Source organism: Triturus cristatus, chromosome 5_1, assembly GCF_964204655.1.
Source record: "Triturus cristatus chromosome 5_1, aTriCri1.1, whole genome shotgun sequence".
In the NCBI taxonomy this organism is placed as follows: domain Eukaryota; kingdom Metazoa; phylum Chordata; class Amphibia; order Caudata; family Salamandridae; genus Triturus; species Triturus cristatus.
In genome coordinates, this window is record NC_140587.1 from 1,445,738 (window position 1) to 1,465,706 (window position 19,969).

Consider the following 19,969-nt stretch of genomic DNA (forward strand, 5'->3'; position numbering starts at 1 on the left):
CACTTCCATTTTTATTTAAACTAATTCCCTGGTGTCTAGTGGGGGTTTCTGCCTCCCCCGGGGGCAGAAAGGGCAAAAAAGGGGCTGATCTGCCCCCGGGGGGGGGGGGGGGGGCAGAATTCCCAATACAAGAAAAAAATGGCTCCCGGAAGTGACCCTTGCCCAAGGGGTCACTTCCATTTTTATTTAAACTAATTCCCTGGTGTCTAGTGGGGGTTTCTGCCTCCCCTGGGGGCAGAAAGGGCAAAAAAGGGGCCGATCTGCCCCCGGGGGAGGGCATAATTCCCAATTAAAAAAAAAATGGCCCCCGGAAGTGACCCTTGCCCAAGGGGTCACTTCCATCATATTTTTAACATTTTACCTGGTGTCTAGTGGGGGTTTCTGCCCCCCCTGGGGGCAGAAAAGCCCAAAAAACGAGGCGATCTGCCCCCAGGGAAGGCAGAGTATCAGAAAAATAATATTGTCCCCCGGGAAGCGACCCTTGCTCAAGGGGTCGCTTCCCATTCGAAGCACAAATAAATCCCTGGGTCTAGTGGGCTTTTCTGCCCCCCCTAGGACCAGAAACGGCTAAACATAAGCCCTATCTGCCCCCATGGGGGGCAGAAAAGTCTTAATTTAAATTTGGCCCCCCAGGAAGCGACCCTTGCCCAAGGGGTCTCTTCCTTTATGCAAAAACAACATCCCTGGTGTCTAGGGGGGCATCCCTGCTCCACGATCGCGACGCTGTGTGCGATCGTGAAGCAGGAATGCCCAGCATTGAGACATCCGGGGAGAGGAAATACTCTTTCCTCTCCCCCGATGCCTCAAGGCATCCTAAATTGCCCCCCCCCCCGCCCCACCAGAGGCAAAACACGTACCTCCTTCGCTGGACGCGCTGGAAAGAAATTAATTTCAGCGCGTCCAGCGCTTCCAGATGACGTCGGCGCGCTCTGTGCGCGCTGAGGTCATGGGGAAGCGTGGGGGGGCTCGGGGTGGCAGTGGAAACTCTTCCGCTGCCATCCCCCTCTGTGGGGGCAAGATCCATGCCCCAGGGGGGGAGCGCCAGCGCTTCCCCCAGGGGCTGTGCTCATGACGGAGCGGTTCCGTCATAAGCACAGCCCAACCGATGCTCATGACGGAACCGCTCCGTCATGAGCATCGAAGGGGTTAACGTATTGTTCACTTTTTGTAGACAAAATCAGCATGTCTGTCTTTAATAGCAGCGAACTTCTGAATACCTTGAACGTTAAAGTCTGGGATTCTTTTGACGAGGTCCCTCTCTATAGCTAGAATTGCTAAAGCATTCATGGGCTTATTTACAAGCCCCTTGCGCCACTTTTAGTGTCATTTTTAGCATGGGTAAAGTGACGTATGGGTGGCGCAAGGGGCTTGTAAATAAGCCCCTCAGTCTTTCCTAAATCATGGTGTTCCTCAGGAATGTCTTAATTCTGGTTAAAGTGGGAAAATATTGTTCTGACTCTGATGTGTCATAGGAGTGGTAATGACTATTTTTAGTAAAGCCACTGTCCCTGTAAGTGACTTTTCCATATTAAGTTTCTGAATTACAGCCAGCAAAGAAATGGCACCAGTGGCCTGTCGATATACACTCATTCCGTACAGTACAGTCAATTCAGTTTTCAGATCCTCTTTGTTGAGCATAGGATACGCTTCCACAGCCTCATTCAGAGCTTGCTCAAGGAAGAAATGATCGTAACTCGCAAACTGATCACTTTGCAGTAATGAGGCACTCACTAAATGTTTTTTAAAAGCAGATTGTTCCCGTGGACGCATATTTATATCACTTGTGGGACACCCCCGCGCCGCACGGCCACCAGCTGCTGCGTGTGCCCCTTAGCCTTGTCCCTGCCTCGCTGCCTGCCTCGCCGCCGGCTGACTCTGTTGTCGTTTGTTTTGTTTTTTTGTTTTGCTCGCCATTTGTGCCTGTTAAATTGTATTTCTTGCCCGTGTTAGCGTTTTTTTGATTTCCATTAGTGCCTGTATTTTTCAGCTTGTGTCCTTCCTGTTTGCCCGCCTACCTCGCCGCCCTCCGTCTTCCCTCCCCGCTCCCCGCTTCCCGCCACCACCGCAGACCCCGCCCCTTTTTTCCTTCTGTTCCCTCCCCGCTACCGCCTCCCAGCTGCTCCGCCCACCCGCGCACTTGGCCTTTATATGGCGACCGTGCGACACAGGTGAGTGTGACCCACTTGTGGGACACCCCCGCGCCGCACGGCCACCAGCTGCTGCGTGTGCCCCTTAGCCTTGTCCCTGCCTCGCTGCCTGCCTCGCCGCCGGCTGACTCTGTTGTCGTTTGTTTTGTTTTTTGCTTTGTTCGCCATTTGTGCCTGTTAAATTGTATTTCTTGCCCGTGTTAGCGTTTTTTTGATTTCCATTAGTGCCTGTATTTTTCAGCTTGTGTCCTTCCTGTTTGCCCGCCTACCTCGCCGCCCTCCGTCTTCCCTCCCCGCTCCCCGCTTCCCGCCACCACCGCAGACCCCGCCCCTTTTCTCCTTCTGTTCCCTCCCCGCTCCCGCCTCCCAGCTGCTCCGCCCACCCGCGCACTCGGCCTTTATATGGCGACCGTGCGACACAGGTGAGTGTGACCCACTTGTGGGACAACCCCGCGCCGCACGGCCACCAGCTGCTGCGTGTGCCCCTTAGCCTTGTCCCTGCCTCGCTGCCTGCCTCGCCGCCGGCTGACTCTGTTGTTGTTTGTTTTGTTTTTTGTTTTGTTCGCCATTTGTGCCTGTTAAATTGTATTTCTTGCCCGTGTTAGCGTTGTTTTGATTTCCATTAGTGCCTGTATTTTTCAGCTTGTGTCCTTCCTGTTTGCCCGCCTACCTCGCCGCCCTCCGTCTTCCCTCCCCGCTCCCCGCTTCCCGCCACCACCGCAGACCCCGCCCCTTTTTTTCCTTCTGTTCCCTCCCCGCTCCCGCCTCCCAGCTGCTCCGCCCACCCGCGCACTTCGCCTTTATATGGTGACCGTGCGAACGCGCAGCGGTCACGCGCAGCGGGCGCGCCGATTGTGCGCCGAAGGCGTGCCAAAGGTAAGCCCGTCTGCGCCCGTCCGCGACCGGATCGCGCCCTGCGCCAGGACCCCTGGCCCCCGTAGACCCCGACCGACCTGCCTGACGTACTCCGCCGCAACCCTCATCGCTCTCAACTCCGGCCGACTCCCAGAATGCCACCAAGCCACACCACGACGCACCCACGGACCCTTCAGCTGCCACGCCTGCAAATTCACCTGCATCCGGACCTGCCTCACACCAGCACCCGCCAAGTCGAACACCAGCAGCACCCACCTCAAGTGCATCCTGCTCAACACCCGCTCCGTCCACAGACACGCCATCGAACTCTGGAACCTCCTAGACGCCACAGCCCCTGACGTTGCCTTCCTCACGGAGACCTGGATGAACGCCTCTTCAGCTCCCGACATCGCCATCGCTATCCCAGAGGGCTACAAGATCGTCCGGAGGGACCGCAACGCCAACCAGATGGGAGGAGGCATCGCCATCATCCACAAGAACACCATCCGTCTCACGACCAGCACCGACAACACCCTGACCACCGCCGAACACCTGCATTTCCAGATCCACACCAACCCGAACACCACCCTCAGAGGCACCCTGATCTACCGACCCCGTGGACCACGCACACAATTCAGCGAGGACATCGCCGACTTCGTCAGCCCGCATGCCCTCCCCTCCTCTGACTACATCCTCCTGGGGGACCTCAACTTCCACCTGGAGAACAACAACGACCGCAACACCACCACCCTGCTGGACAACCTCGCCAACCTGGGACTCAAGCAACTGGTGTCCACCCCCACCCACCTCGCCGGACACACACTCGACGCAGTCTTCTCTTCCAGCACAGACATCGACTTCAGCCACGCCACAGAGCTTCAATGGACGGACCACAGCTGCGTCCACTTCACCTTCAAGAGAACGACGACCCACCACCACCAGCAACAGGCCGCCCGCAGAAGCTGGAACAAGATCACAGCAGACCAGCTCGCCACCTCCCTGAGCCAGCACCCTCCTGCCAGCTCAGCGAACCCCAGCCAGGCCGCCGACAACCTCACGAAGTGGATCAGCATCTGCGCGGACGAGCTCGCCCCGCTGAGGACCCCGCCCAGCAGACCCGGCAGCAAGAAAGCCACGTGGTTCACCGACGAACTCAAGAGCTCCAAGAAGGACTGCCGAGCCCTCGAGAAAGTCTGGAGAAGGGAACCTACACCGGACAACAGGACCTCCTTCAAGCTTGCCACCCGGAAGCACCACCAGCTGATCCGCGCCGCCAAGAAAACAGCATTCAAGGAACGGTTGGACAACAACGCACACAACTGCAAGGAACTCTTCCACATCGTGAAAGAGCTTTCCAACCCCAGCGCAGGAAACAACGACATCACCCCATCGCAAGACCTCTGCAACTCCCTCGCTTCATACTTCCACAACAAGATCGCGGACATACACAACAGCTTCAACAACCAACCAACGCACACCATGACCGAACAATCACCCCCCACCACCACCCTCCACGCCTGGACCCCGATCAGCACCGAAGACACCATCCGCACGATGAACTCCATCCACTCCGGATCACCGACCGACCCCTGCCCTCACCACGTCTTCAACAAGGCCGACGCTGTCATCGCACCCCACCTACGAGACATCATCAACACATCCTTCGACACCGCCACCTTCCCGGAGAGCTGGAAACACGCCGAACTCAGCGCTCTACTCAAGAAACCAACAGCGAACCCCACCGAACTCAAGAACTACCGCCCCATCTCGCTCCTCCTGTTTCCAGCCAAAGTCATCGAGAAGACCGTCAACAAGCAGATGGCCGCCTTCCTCGAGACGAACGGATCCCTCGACCCCTCACAGTCCGGCTTCCGAGCCAATCACAGCACCGAGACCGCCCTCATCGCCGCCACCGATGACATCCGAGCCCTGATGGACAATGGAGAAACAGCGGCCCTCATCCTCCTAGACCTCTCCGCGGCATTCGACACGGTCTGCCACCGCACCCTAGTACAGCGCCTCAGCAACATCGGAATCCAGGACAAGGCGCTGGAATGGATCATCTCCTTCCTCGACGGAAGAACACAGAGAGTCCGCCTACCACCGTACAAGTCAGAGGCCTCCGAAGTCATCTGCGGCGTCCCTCAAGGATCATCTCTGAGCCCCAACGTCTCATGAGCCCCCTCGCGGCCATCGTACGCAAACACAACCTCAGCATAATCTCCTACGCCGACGACACCCAGCTGATCCTCTCCCTGACCAACGACCCCGCCTCCGCCAGAGCCAACCTGCACGAAGGGATGAAAGAGGTAGCCGAGTGGATGACGACCAGCCGCCTGAAACTGAACTCTGACAAGACGGAGGTCCTCATCCTGGGCTCTTCCCCCTCCGCCTGGGACGACTCCTGGTGGCCTCCCGCCCTGGGCACCGCACCCAAACCGACAGACCATGCACGCAACCTGGGCTTCATCCTGGACTCCTCCCTCTCCATGACCAGGCAAGTCAACAACGTCTCCTCGGCGTGCTTCAACATCCTACGCATGCTACGGAAGATCTTCCGGTGGATCCCCACCGAGACCAGGAAGACCGTCACCCAGGCCCTCGTCACCAGCCGACTGGACTACGGCAACGCCCTCTACGCCGGTACCACCGCCAAGCTCCAGAAGAGACTCCAGCGGATCCAGAACGCCTCAGCCAGACTCATCCTCGACATCCCACGAACCAGCCACATCACCGGACATCTGAGAGACCTCCACTGGCTCCCCGTCAACAAAAGAATCACCTTCTGCCTCCTCACCCACGCACACAAAGCCCTACACAACCAAGGCCCGAGCTACCTCAACAGCCGGATCAACTTCTACGCTCCCAAACGCCACCTCCGATCAGCCAACCACGCCCTCGCCGCCGTCCCCCGCATCCGAAGAGCAACTACAGGAGGAAGGTCCTTCTCCTACCTGGCCGCCAAGACCTGGAACTCCCTCCCTCCCGACCTGCGCCTGACCCAAGACCACCTCTCCTTCAGGAAGAAGCTGAAGACCTGGCTGTTCGAGCAGTAGCGGCACCCCCCCCCCCCCCCCCCACCCCCAGCGCCTTGAGACCCTACGGGTATGTAGCGCTCTATAAGTGTCACTGATTGATTGATTGACTTACCTCCTTTGCAATTCGGACCAGACTGCTGATGTTGTTTCTGCCGTTTGCGAAAGTAGAATCCTTTGGCAGTCTGCTGTCTAAATTGTCATCCCCATCTCTCACTTTCTCATGCTGGTGACAAACATACTGGTAGCTCTTTGCACAAAGACTGTATCAGTGTCTCGTTTTTGTAACTGGCTGTATAATATCTCGACACGAGGCATTGTTTCATGAAATAAAAACAGAAAGAACTGAAACTCTCTGTCTAGTCGCCTTCTAGCAAAGCCACAGGCTTTATCCCGACTTTCCAATTCAAAGCCAGCATTGGCTTCTATGGCGTCAAAACATTTCTCAAGATCATCTCTATCTTGGAATATTAGGTTGATTGTACGTATGTGAAAGTTCCAATGAGTTTGGGGTCCCCTTGGATGCCTTTTGGCCACAATTTCCTGAAGTACTTCTGTTCTTTTGGGGGAACGTGAGAAGAATGCTGCCATGCCTCCTACATCCAAAAAGAAAATTTGTGCCTCGGAGATCTTTGACACTGCCTGTTGCATAATAAGATCAAGTTGGTGGGCGTAACAGTGCACATAATGGGCATAAGGGTACACACCTCAGATTCTTTTCCGTACTTCACCAAGGCTTCCACACATTACTGATGCACCATAATAGCTTTGTGCAATACGTTTTTGTTTTTGAGGCTGCCCTGGAAAATTCAAGTTCTGTTCACGAAGTATAGCTGAAGTAATGGGTTCTGCACTAGAGTCTCTTAAATGTGTGAAACCTTAGAACCTCTCCCAGTGCTTAATTTGTGCCGGTGCTTTCCGGCACTTATTTTTCAGGGCCGGGTCTATGTCTCCGGGACTGCCAATGCTTGTTCGCCGCCGTGTTACACTGTTTAATGGTCCGTTTTCTGTTTCTAATATCGCACTAATTGTCTCTGCATCGGAAGTGGAAGTCGAGTTAACTTGCAGTTGCTGTAGAACTGAGGAGTGAAGAGAGGTTTTCCTGCTCGGACACTGTTTGTTCGGACGGAGCGCACTAGAGATGGAGAGAAGAAAGCATTGATCTGCCTCCGTTTTATTGGTATGTGTTGAATGGTGGGACTCGCCCCTTTAAGAGACCATCAGTTTTTTCATCCCACTTAGAGCCCTGCAGGGGGGAACAACCTTTACAACGCAACTTTTACAACGCACTACCTTTACAATGCATTTTTTACAACGCATAATCCTTTACAACGCATGACATTACAACGCATGACACTACAACGCATTTTTAAAAACTACCTTTACAACGCATTCCATTACAACGCATACTACCATTACAACGCATACCATTACAACGCATAATATTACACTACACTATCCAACACTTACCCTACTGTTGCACCCCCTGGAGTTAGAATAGTAATTTGTACCCCTATACTATCCAACACTTACCCTACTGTTGCACCCCCTGGAGTTAGAATAGTAATTTTTACCCCTATACTATCCAACACTTACCCTACTGTTGCACCCCCTGGAGTTAGAATAGTAATTTTTACCCCTATACTATCCAACACTTACCCTACTGTTGCACCCCCTGGAGTTAGAATAGTAATTTTTACCCCTATACTATCCAACACTTACCCTACTGTTGCACCCCCTGGAGTTAGAATAGTAATTTTTACCACTATACTATCCAACACTTACTCTACTGTTGCACCCCCTGGAGTTAGAATAGTAATTTTTACCCCTATACTATCCAACACTTACCCTACTGTTGCACCCCCTGGAGTTAGAATAGTAATTTTTACCCCTATACTATCCAACACTTACCCTACTGTTGCACCCCCTGGAGTTAGAATAGTAATTTTTACCCCTATACTATCCAACACTTACCCTACTGTTGCACCCCCTGGAGTTAGAATAGTAATTTTTACCCCTATACTATCCAACACTTACCCTACTGTTGCACCCCCTGGAGTTAGAATAGTAATTTTTACCCCTATACTATCCAACACTTACCCTACTGTTGCACCCCCTGGAGTTAGAATAGTAATTTTTACCCCTATACTATCCAACACTTACTCTACTGTTGCACCCCCTGGAGTTAGAATAGTAATTTTTACCCCTATACTATCCAACACTTACCCTACTGTTGCACCCCCTGGAGTTAGAATAGTAATTTTTACCCCTATACTATCCAACACTTACCCTACTGTTGCACCCCCTGGAGTTAGAATAGTAATTTTTACCCCTATACTATCCAACACTTACCCTACTGTTGCACCCCCTGGAGTTAGAATAGTAATTTTAACCCCTATACTATCCAACACTTACCCTACTGTTGCACCCCCTGGAGTTAGAAAAGTAATTTTAACCCCTATACTATCTAATACTTACCTTAAATGCAATTTAATATTATGCGTTGTAATGGTATGTGTTGTAAAGGTAGTATGCGTTGTAATGGAAATGCGTTGTAAAGGTATTTTCTAAAAATGCGTTGTAGTGTCATGCGTTGTAATGTCATGCGTTGTAATGGATTATGCGTTGTAAAAAATGCGTTGTAAGTGCATGCGTTGTAAAAGTGTGCGTTGTAACGTCATACATCCCCCTGCAGGAGGCCAATTCCTGCTGTAAAGAAATATAAAAAATTGCATGTACATGGTAATGCTTAAGATATTTAATGACAGGGCCCCGAAACTAACAACGGACTACTTCCAATTTCCAAGCACTTTGTTCGCATTTTAACCGTCCCTGCAGAGCCCCGGCGATTTTTTACGTACATAAAAATGCAAACAATAAAGAGATGCACACGTTCCAGGTTTTTGACTGCAGGCAGGCACACAGATAAAATATCTGTTCGTGAGCTGCCAAGCTCCGTGACAGGGTGTTGACAGTGAACTGACGGCTCTACCTCCTGAGCTGGGGACCCCCCTGACCTCCAGAAATCTACCCGACAGGGGAGTCAGGCCCTGCCGCTGCGCCTAGGGGCCCAGGGTGTGTAGGAGAGGTGGAATGGGCACAAAGTGATTTGAGGCAGGTATGATTTTTGCCGCCTTCCGCTGTGACTTCTCGGCAAACGTGAGATTTGTTTCAAAGGTAGGATCTGCCACTCTGTTATGAGACGCTTAAATATAGTGCGTCATTAGTGAACGTCGTAAATTATTACAAGCAACGACGTGACATTTTCTCATTAACAGGTGTCATATGGCTACAGAGCATACCTTGAAGCTTAATGTCTCCCACTTACTATTGTTAATACATAAGTGCAACCAGAATTCAAAACCAGTAAACATTTATTATTAAGTAAAAAAAATTAACTATCTTAAACTAACACTAAGCACTACTACAACTAACCTAATCTTAACTAACTGGAACTAAGTGAATACTGATCTAAACTATCTACCGTAACTAATCCTAAACACACAACAACATATCTAAGACATCAACCCCCTCCCACCCTTAAAGCACATCAAAAGACAGGACAAATACATCTTAGCTAAACATAAACTAATTACACAGTTATCCTACACAAATATATCTTTTTGGGGTATTTTTTTTTTATATGGCAACAAATACATCAACCCCCCCACCCAAAGGAAAAGGAAACATATCCCCAAAAACTACAAGAGAATAAAAATCTAAAACTATGTTAAAATCATACACTACCTATTCCTACACTACCTAACACCTAAAAAACTTACCTATCACTAACTATTAATATGAAAAAACATTGGGGGAACAGAGAAAAGGGGTAAGGGTCACTATTGTTCAGAGTCAAAATGGGAGACCAGGGCAGCCTTAAGGCCTGCATGTGCGTGGTCTGCTCCGCAATATCATGTTTAACTTGTGCCAGTCTAACGTTCATGTCCATCATGCAGCGATAGTCCCTTATGGTAAATCCAACTACTTGTGTTGGTGCTGCAGATGGCATTGTCCCTTGTCCGTGTGGCTGTCAGGGGGCACCAGATTGTGTGCCGGATCCAGACGCAGCAGCTTGTCTGTGTGGTATCTTGGGTTGCTGTGCTGATGTCGGGACCCACGCCTGTCACCAGAAGGGCCCGTTATGGCCTGTGTGTCCCTCTGCATCTGGTGGAGTACTACATCGGGCAGAGACTGCCACTTCCCAGCTGTTTGGTCAGCTTGTTGCCTCCTACCCATGTTGCGATAGCCCATGGCCATCAAATTATGGTGCTGTCACATACCCTGACTGAGGAGGACATGTACAAGGAATTGGAGGAGAGAGGCATTAGCCACCAGGGTGTAGTGACTTGCTCCTCCACTTCTGTAACCCAGGGCTGCACCATATGCGTGTCCCCCGGTGATGGCATGAAGTTTATCAACTTAGCGCGCCCTTGCACAAGAGTGTGTAGGAAGGTGTCCCTTCCTGCACATGAACAATCCTCGAAATACCCTACTGTCACTTTCATTTGTGCTGCATCAAGCAGCATACAAAGGAAGGGACACCTTCCTGTACAGAATAAAACTATGCAATTGGTCTTTTAATTCATGTGTGCTGCACAAGGCAGCCACATGAAACAACGTTAGATGGCTGAACACTGGCTGGTACAGGAGGGGCAGCACCTCTCGCCACCACAACTTCACAATAGGTGATGTAGTGGTGGCGAGAGGGGCTTGTGCATTTGTCCCTGAGTCTACCAGGGGGATGACCCCAAGGAGACGGCTTAAAAACACCATTACAGTGCCAAAACAAGCCAATTAGATACATAGGGCCATCTTTGCTAGGTGGTTGGGAGGCGTGCCTTTGGTTTCCTTGGCTTAAATCAATCAATCAATCAAATAATTTGTAAAGCGCACTACATACCCGCAAGGGTTTCAAGTTGCAGAGGGTGGGGAGAAGGGGGGTGCTGTTGCTACTGGTCGCACAGCCAGGTCTTGAGTCGTCTCCTGAAGGTTAGAAGGTCTTCAGTTTGTCGTAGGTTGAGGAGGAGGGTCTCCCAGGTCTTGGCGGCGCGGTGGGAGAAGGATCTGCCTCCGGCTGTGGTTCTACCGATGCATGGGACGGTGGAGAAGTGTGGCTCAATGATTAGAGCGGCAGACCCTGATGCAGAGGTCTAGCCCGGGACCAGGGTTCAATTCCCCGCCTCGGCGGGTCTTGGGCTCAAAAATTCCACGGACCTGATAATTCTCGCCTCGGTGCCTATTCCAATCATGGAGTCCCACTCTGCAACTCTGGGCAATAGCTTGCTTAATCTCCACAACGGCCCCCACAACGCTAAGGATGCCTGGCCTCCACCTTGGGGGTGCCCAGGAGTGGACGCCTCACAGGGAAAGCCAGGATGGGTTCCACAGCGGTATTCGTACAAGCGCCTTGAGACCCTTGCGGGTGAGTAGTGCGCTATACAAGTATCAAATTTACAATTTACATTTTAGCCAGGGAGAGGTCTGCAGAGCGAAGTTTCCTGTTGGGTACGTAGAAGGAGAGTCGACTGTTGAGATAGGTCTTGTGGAGTGCCTTGTGTGCATGGATCAGGAGCTTGAAGGAGATTCTTTTCTCGACGGGGAGCCAGTGCAGGTTCCTTAGGTGGGGGGTGATGTGGTCGCGGCGCGGGACGTCGAGGATCAGGCATGCAGAGGCATTTAGGATTCTTTGTAGTCTGTTGATGAGCTTGGTCGCGGCTCCGGCGTAGAGGGCGTTTCCGTAGTCGAGTCTGCTGCTGACTAGGGTCTGTGTAACTGTTTTCCTTGTGTCTGGCGGGATCCATCTGTAGATCTTGCGGAGCATACGGAGGGTGTTGAAGCAGGTGGAGGAGACAGCATTGACTTGTTTGGTCATGGTGAGTTTCGAGTCGACGATTAGTCACAGGTTGCGTGCGTGGTTGGTAGGCGTGGGGGGTGTCCCCGGCGACACGGGCCACCAGGAGTCCTCCCATGCTGAGGGGTTGGGCTTGAGGATGAGGATCTCCGTCTTGTCTGTGTTCAGCTTAAGGCGGCTATCCTCCATCCAGTCGGTGACGGCCTTCATTCCCTGGTGGGGGTTGGATTTGGCCGTGAGGGGGTCCTTGGTGAGGGAGAGGATCAGTTGCGTGTCATCGGCGTAGGAGATTATGTTGAGGTCGTGATGTCGGGCGATGCATGCGAGAGGCGCCATGTAGACGTTGAACAGCGTCAGGCTGAGGGAGTATCCCTGTGGGACGCCGCAGATGATCTCGGAGGCTTCAGAACGGGGGGAGGCGGACTCTCTGCGTTCTGCCGGAGAGGAAGGAGGAGATCCAGTCCAGGGCCTTGTCTTGGATCCCTGTGTCGTGGAGTCGTGTGCGCCGTGTGTTGTGGCAGACGGTGTCGAAGGTGGCGGATAGGTCCAGAAGGATGAGGGCCGCTGTCTCGCCGTTGTCCAGTAGGATCCTGATGTTGTCTATGGCGGCGATGAGGGTGGTCTCAGTGCTGTGGTTGCTGCGGAATCCTGACTGGGAGGGGTCCAGGATGCAGTTGTCTTCGAGGTAGCGGGTGAGCTGGATGTTGACTATGTTCTTGATGACCTTAGCTGGGAACAGAAGCAGGGAGATGGGCCGGACGTTTTTGAGTTCGCTCGGGTCCGCCTTGGGTTTCTTCAGTAGGGCGTTGATATCGGCATGTTTCCAGCTCTCAGGGAAGGTCGCGGTTTCGAGGGAGAGGTTGATGATGTTGCGCAGGTGGGGTGCGATGGAGCTGCCGGCTTTGTTGAAGATGTGGTGTGGAAAAGGGTCAGACGGCGAGCTTGAGTGGATTGTGCCTATGGTCTTGATTGTGTCTTCGATGCTCACGTTGGCCCAGTTTGTCAGGGGGTCGTGGTCGATGGGGTGTGCTGGATCCGGCGTGTTCGGGCCTGTTAGGGTCGTCTGAGGGTTGAAGTTGTTGTGGATGTCGGTGATCTTGTGGTGGAAGAAGGTGGCGAGGGAGTTGCACAGGGCTTGTGAGGGCGGGATGTTGTTGGCGTTGGAGCTGGGGTTGGAGAGTTCCTTCATGATGTTGAAGAGCTCCTTGCTGTTGTGTGCGTTATTGTCGAGGCGGTCTTTGAAGGAGGTCCTCTTGGCTGTCCTGAGGAGGTGGTGGTGGTTGCAGATGGCGTCTTTGTGGGTTGCGCGGCTGCCTGGTGACTTCTCGCTGTGCCAAATGTTTTCCAACTTCCGACAGGTGCGCTTACCTACGCCCTGCAGCTTTTTGGAAGCTGGTATGCAGCATACCTACAATAGTACTGTGCAGACCCGTGTCTGACCACGCACAGCCTGAAAAACACTACAACCTTGTGCATGATCTGGCACACTTGCACAGTCATCTGAGTCAAGGATGTACACGCATTCCATGTCTGGTCATACTAATCACCAACACCACTCACATTCCTCCTCTCCTGTCTGTACGCTCTGTAATCCACATGCATGTGCTGTAGTGACAGAACCCATTGAATTTTCTTGCATGGGTATCACTGACTGGGAATGTATCCACGCTAAATGTGCGTCCTTTACTTCCAACATCATTGGAATTCTGAAGGTACCCAGGGTTTGTGGAGTGAAAACTTTTTTTGGGGGGGGGGGGGAATGGGAAAAACGGGCTGCAAATGAAAGCATCTGGGTTTTTCCCTGCAAATGGTATCAAAAAAGGGTTTGGGGGCTGAAATCACCGTTTTCCCAGCTTTTAGAGAATGACAGACTTTTGTCAGAAAACCAACATTTTTTACACAGTTTTGTCATTTTTCTGGAACACAGCATATTTTTCCTATTTTTTGTGCTTTCAACCTCCTTCCAGTTAATGGTAGAAGTGGGTACAAAAGCAATAATGGATCCTGGAAAGCTATACATTTTAGAAAAGTAGACACAACTCTAAATTCATCAAGGGGTCCTTTGTGTAGATCCATCAAGGTTTCTTTATCGAAACTAACAGTTAAATATAGGAAAAATTGAAAAGTTGTTGAAAAAAACAGCCTTTTGTGTCAAAATTTTCACCTGTAACATCTTCTAATTATGCAAAACCAAAGAAAATGATGGACGGAGTGTTGAACATTGCAAGCACTCACCCCCAGTCAACTGATCTGGGTTTAATCCATCACCGTTCTTTAGCCCACTCTGCCACCCCAGTTCAGACATGGCCACATGCAAATCAGTCTGACCCTGTGCCTCATGGGAACAGTCCAGCCCGAACTGCCAAGCCATGTCTTCCCTGGACCGGAAACAAGCTTCCTAGGACCGGTTTCTGGCATTTCAGCCGTCTTCAGCCAGGCTTGCTTGAATCCAGTGGCAAAATGAGCAAGGGACTCACGTCTGAGCATACCCTGCCAACTTATGGCGAACAAAGCAAAACCAAAGGAAATGATGGACGGAGTGTTGAACATTGCAAGCACTCACCCCCAGTCAACTGATCTGGGTTTAATCCATCACCGTTCTTTAGCCCACTCTGCCACCCCAGTTCAGACATGGCCACATGCAAATCAGTCTGACCCTGTGCCTCATGGGAACAGTCCAGCCCGAACTGCCAAGCCATGTCTTCCCTGGACCGGAAACAAGCTTCCTAGGACCGGTTTCTGGCATTTCAGCCGTCTTCAGCCAGGCTTGCTTGAATCCAGTGGCAAAATGAGCAAGGGACTCACGTCTGAGCATACCCTGCCAACTTATGGCGAACAAAGCAAAACCAAAGGAAATGATGGACGGAGTGTTGAACATTGCAAGCACTCACCCCCAGTCAACTGATCTGGGTTTAATCCATCACCGTTCTTTAGCCCACTCTGCCACCCCAGTTCAGACATGGCCACATGCAAATCAGTCTGACCCTGTGCCTCATGGGAACAGTCCAGCCCGAACTGCCAAGCCATGTCTTCCCTGGACCGGAAACAAGCTTCCTAGGACTGGGGGTGAGTGCTTGCAATGTTCAACACTCCGTTCATCATTTCCTTTGGTTTTTGCTTTGTTCGCCATAAGTTGGCAGGGTATGCTCAGACGTGAGTCCCTTGCTCACTTTGCCACTGGATTCAAGCAAGCCTGGCTGAAGACGGCTGAAATGCCAGAAACCGGTCCTAGGAAGCTTGTTTCCGGTCCAGGGAAGACATGGCTTGGCAGTTCGGGCTGGACTGTTCCCATGAGGCACAGGGTCAGACTGATTTGCATATGGCCATGTCTGAACTGGGGTGGCAGAGTGGGCTAAAGAACGGTGATGGATTAAACCCAGATCAGTTGACTGGGGGTGAGTGCTTGCAATGTTCAACACTCCGTTCATCATTTCCTTTGGTTTTTGCTCACATCTTCTAATTATGACTGTTCTTTGAAAGCAATATAACGTTACATCCGCTGGACCTTACTGGTTGTGGGGATATATAGGACTTGTAGGTTCACCAGGAACCCGATGGACCCAGAGCCAAAAACTGAGCAGCAATTTGCAATGGCTTTTTATTAAGTACCGGGTATATAGCAATTATTGTGGGAAAATGGATACATGGAAAAATCGGCATGAAATACGCCTATGTATTTCTGAAATTGGAACAAATCATGGAGTTTAGAAACAGTAGATATTTGCACATTTCCGAAATTGGGAATACTCATACTAGCATGAGAAATATCGGTCATTTTTCAAAATGACTTCTTTTTTACACAATATCTGTCATTTGGAAGGCAGAAATGCATCAAAAATCAATAGGTAATAACAGTTGCTTTACAAATCTGAATCCCCTAAGTCTCCCGAGAAAAATGGTACCTCACTTGTGTGGGTCGGCATACTGCACGCGACAGGAAACTGCGCAAAACGCAACGTGGACACACATCAATTTCGCAGTGAAAAATAACCCTTTTTTGCCAAAGTGCTTAGCTGTAGATTTTGAACCATAGCTCTGCCGGCACCTAGGGAAACCTAGCAAACCTATACATTTTATAAAACTAGACACGCAGGGAATCCAGGATGGGGTGACTTAGCTGCCTCCCAGCAGGTTCTCTTACCCAGAATCCATTGCACACCTAAAAAATTGTCCAAAAAAACACATTTTCCCCACATTTCTGTGGTGGAAAGTTCTGGAATCTGTGTGGATCCACAAATTTCTACCCACCCCGTGTTACCCAAAGTCTTATGAGAAAAATGGTACCTCACTTGTGTGGTCCGACCTAGTGCCTGCGACAGGAAACGGCGCAAAACGCACCGTGGACACACCTCAATTTCGCAGTGAAAAATGACACTTTTTTGGCAAAGTGCCTACCTGTAATTTTTTAACCCTAGATCTACCGGCACCTAGGGAAACATAGCAAACCTATATATTTTTGAAAGCTAGACACCCAGGGGTATTTAGGATGGGGTGACTTGACTGCCTCCCACCAGGTTCTGTTACCCAGAATCCCTTGCAAACCCAAAGAATTGTAAAAAAAACACATTTTCGGTAGATTTTCTGCGTGGATCCACAAATTTCCACCCATCCCGCGTTCCCCAAAGTCTTCCAAGAGAAATAGTACCTCACTTGTGTGGGTCAGCCTAGTGCCCGCGACAGGAAACTGCGCAAAAAGCAACTTGGACACATCTCTATTTCGCAGTAAACGATTACCCTTTTTTGGCAAAGTGCCTAGCTGTAGTTTTTTAACCCTTGCTCTGCCGGCACCTAGGATAAACTAGCAAACCTATACATTTTTTAAAACCAGACATGCAGGGGAATCCAGGATGGGGTGTATTGACTGCCTCCCACCAGGTTCTGTTACCCATTATTTCTTGCAAACCTAAAAAATTGTCCAAAAAAACACATTTTCCCCGCATTTCTGTGGTGGAAAGTTTTGAAATCTGCGTGGATACACAAATTTCTACCAACACAGCGTTCCCCAAGGTCTTATGAGAAAAATAGTACCTGACTTTGATGGGTCGGCCTAGTTTCCGCAACAGGAAACCGCGCAAAATGCAACGTGGACACACATCAATTTTGCAGTGAAAACTGAACCTTTTTTGACAAAGTGCCTAGCTGTAGTTTTTGAACCATAGCTCTGGCGGCACCTAGGGAAACCTAGCAAACCTATACATTTTTGAAAACTAGACATCCAGGGGAATGCAGATTGGGGTGACTTGACTGCCTCCCACCAGGTTCTGTTACCCAGAATCTCTTGCAAACCCAAAGAATTGTAAAAAAAAACACATTTTCCGTGGATTTCCTGCGAAGATCCACAAATTTCCACCCATCCTGCGTTCCCCAAAGTCTTCAAAGAGAAATAGTACCTCACTTGTGTGGGTCGGCCTAGTGCCCGCGACAGGAAACTGCGCTAAAAGCAACGTGGACACATCTCTATTTCGCAGTGAAAGATTACCCTTTTTTGGCAAAGTGCCTAGCTGTAGTTTTTTAACCCTTGCTCTGCCGGCACCTAGGATAAACTAGCAAACCTATATATTTTTGAAAACTAGACATGCAGGGGAATCCAGGATGGGGTGACGTGACTGCCTCCCACCAGGTTCTGTTACCCATTATTCCTTGCAAACCTAAAAAATTGTCAAAAAAAACACATTTTCCCCACATTTCTGTGGTGGAAAGTTTTGGAATCTGCATGGATACACACATTTCTACCAACACAGTGTTCCCCAAGGTCTTATGAGAAAAATAGTACCTGACTTTGATGGGTCGGCCTAGTGCCCGCAACGGGAAACCGCGCAAAACGCAACATGGAGGCACATCAATTTCGCAGTGATAACTGAACCTTTTTTGACTAAGTGCATAGCTGTAGTTTTTGAACCCTAGCTCTGGCGGCACCTAGGGAAACCTAGCAAACCTATACATTTTTAAAAACTAGACATCCAGGGGAATGCAGATTGGGGTGACTTGACTGCCTCCCACCAGGTTCTGTTCCCCAGAATCCCTTGCAAACCTAACATATTGACAAAAAACACACAAATTCCCCACATTTCTGTGGTGGAAAGTTTTGGAATCTGCTTGGAATAACAAATTTCCACTTACCCCGTGTTCCCAAAAGTCTTACGAGAAAAATGGTACCTCACTTGTGTGGGTCGGCCTAGTGCCCGTGACAGAAAACTGCGCAAAACGCAACGTGGACACACCTCAATTTTGCAGTGAAAAATGAGCCTTTTTTGGCAAAGTGCCTTGATGTCGTTTTTTAACCATAACTCTGCCAGCACCTAGGAAAATCTAGCTAACCTATACATTTTTGAAAACTAAACACCCAGGGAATCCAGGAAGGGGTGACTTAGCTGCCTCCCACCAGGTTTTGTTACCCAGAATCCATTGCAAACCTAAAAAATTGTCCAAAAAAACCCAATTTTACCCACATTTCTGTGGTGTAAAGTTCTGGAATCTGTGTGGATCCACAAATTTCCACCCATCCCGCGTTCCCCAAAGTCTTCCAAGAAAAATGGTACCTCACTTGTGTGGGTCGGCCTAGTGCCCGCAACAGGAAACTGCGCAAAAAGCAACGTGGACACACCTCAATTTCGCAGTGAAAAATTACCCTTTTTTGGCAAAGTGCCTAGCTGTAGTTTTTTAACCCTAGGTCTGCCGGCACCTAGGGAAAACTAGCAAACCTATACATTTTTTAAAACTAGACAGGCAGGGGAATCCAGGATGGGGTGACTTGACTGCCTCCCACCGGGTTCTGTTACCCAGTATTCCTTGCAAACATAAAAATATTTTCCCAAAAACAAATTTTCCCCACATTTCTGTGGTGGAAAGTTTTGGAATCTGCGTGGATCCACAAATTTCTACCCACCCCGCATTCCCCAAGGTCTTATGAGAAAAATGGTACCTCACTTGTGTGGGTCGGCCAGGTGCCCACGACAGGAAACCGTGCTAAACGCAACGTGGACACACATCAATTTCGCAGTGAAAACTGACCCTTTTTTGACAAAGTGCCTAGCTGTAGTTTTTTAACCCTAGCTCTGCCGGCACCTAGGGAAACCTAGCAAATCTTTACATTTCTTAAAACTAGACATCCAGGGGAATCCAGGATGGGGTGACTTGACTGCCTCCCACCAGAATGTGGAAATATGGATTTCTATGATCAGTTATGTCCCCTATCTTGGACCCCAACGGTTCCATGTGCATGTTACAAGTACATGTATGTTCCCTCCAGTTCCAGTTATGAAGACGCAAACACATGTGCGTCCACCGTCAGCATGTCCTCTTTCAGATCCGCCATGAATGGGCCGGATATTCGATTCCTAAGTACGAAAGGCCACCGACTTTATATGGCTCAGTTACTCTATTTTGCAGTTCAGGCGAGTAGGCCCTGATTCTGCCATCAAGCCTTTCCCTGCTTTCTGCCTCTGACAGCTCCAGTCTGAGCTCGCATCTGTACCCATGAACTTTGTCCTACTCCCTGTGCGGCTAACGGTGCCTGACTCGGCCGGTCTGCTTGCCTGCCAAAAACTGTATTTCACCTTCAAGTTATCTGTTTCATTCCTCAGCCGATGCATTCCTGTCTAGTAGTTTAAGTAAACATTTCTTTCAGCTACTGAGCAAAGGGCCCGGCTTCTCTGTCTTCATGCAAGTAATTCATAGCCCTGTTACCATGGAAGATTTCTGCCCCTTGCATCTCATGTAGACACTTAGACGCTTGTGCATGCACACACAGTCAGTATAGAATAGATTTTGTCCAAGAGTCCTTCCTTTGTGGATAACATAGTTCTTTAAACATAGGATGTTAGATATGATTTGGGATTAGGTTGACTTGACCCCCCAGACTTCTTGTCTCCACATGTAGAGCTAAATGTCAAGTCCCCTTCACCCCCTAGTTGCACGTCAATCACACGTCATGCTGCTGCGCGCGCATCTCTGCCAAGTATTTCTGCTGACATTGTGAAATTCTTTTATGGAACCACCCATTGTGACATCACAACCAATGACGTTTCTTTGTTACGCCCAATTACGCCCCTTTTAGTTACGCATGTAGGGTTTTATCT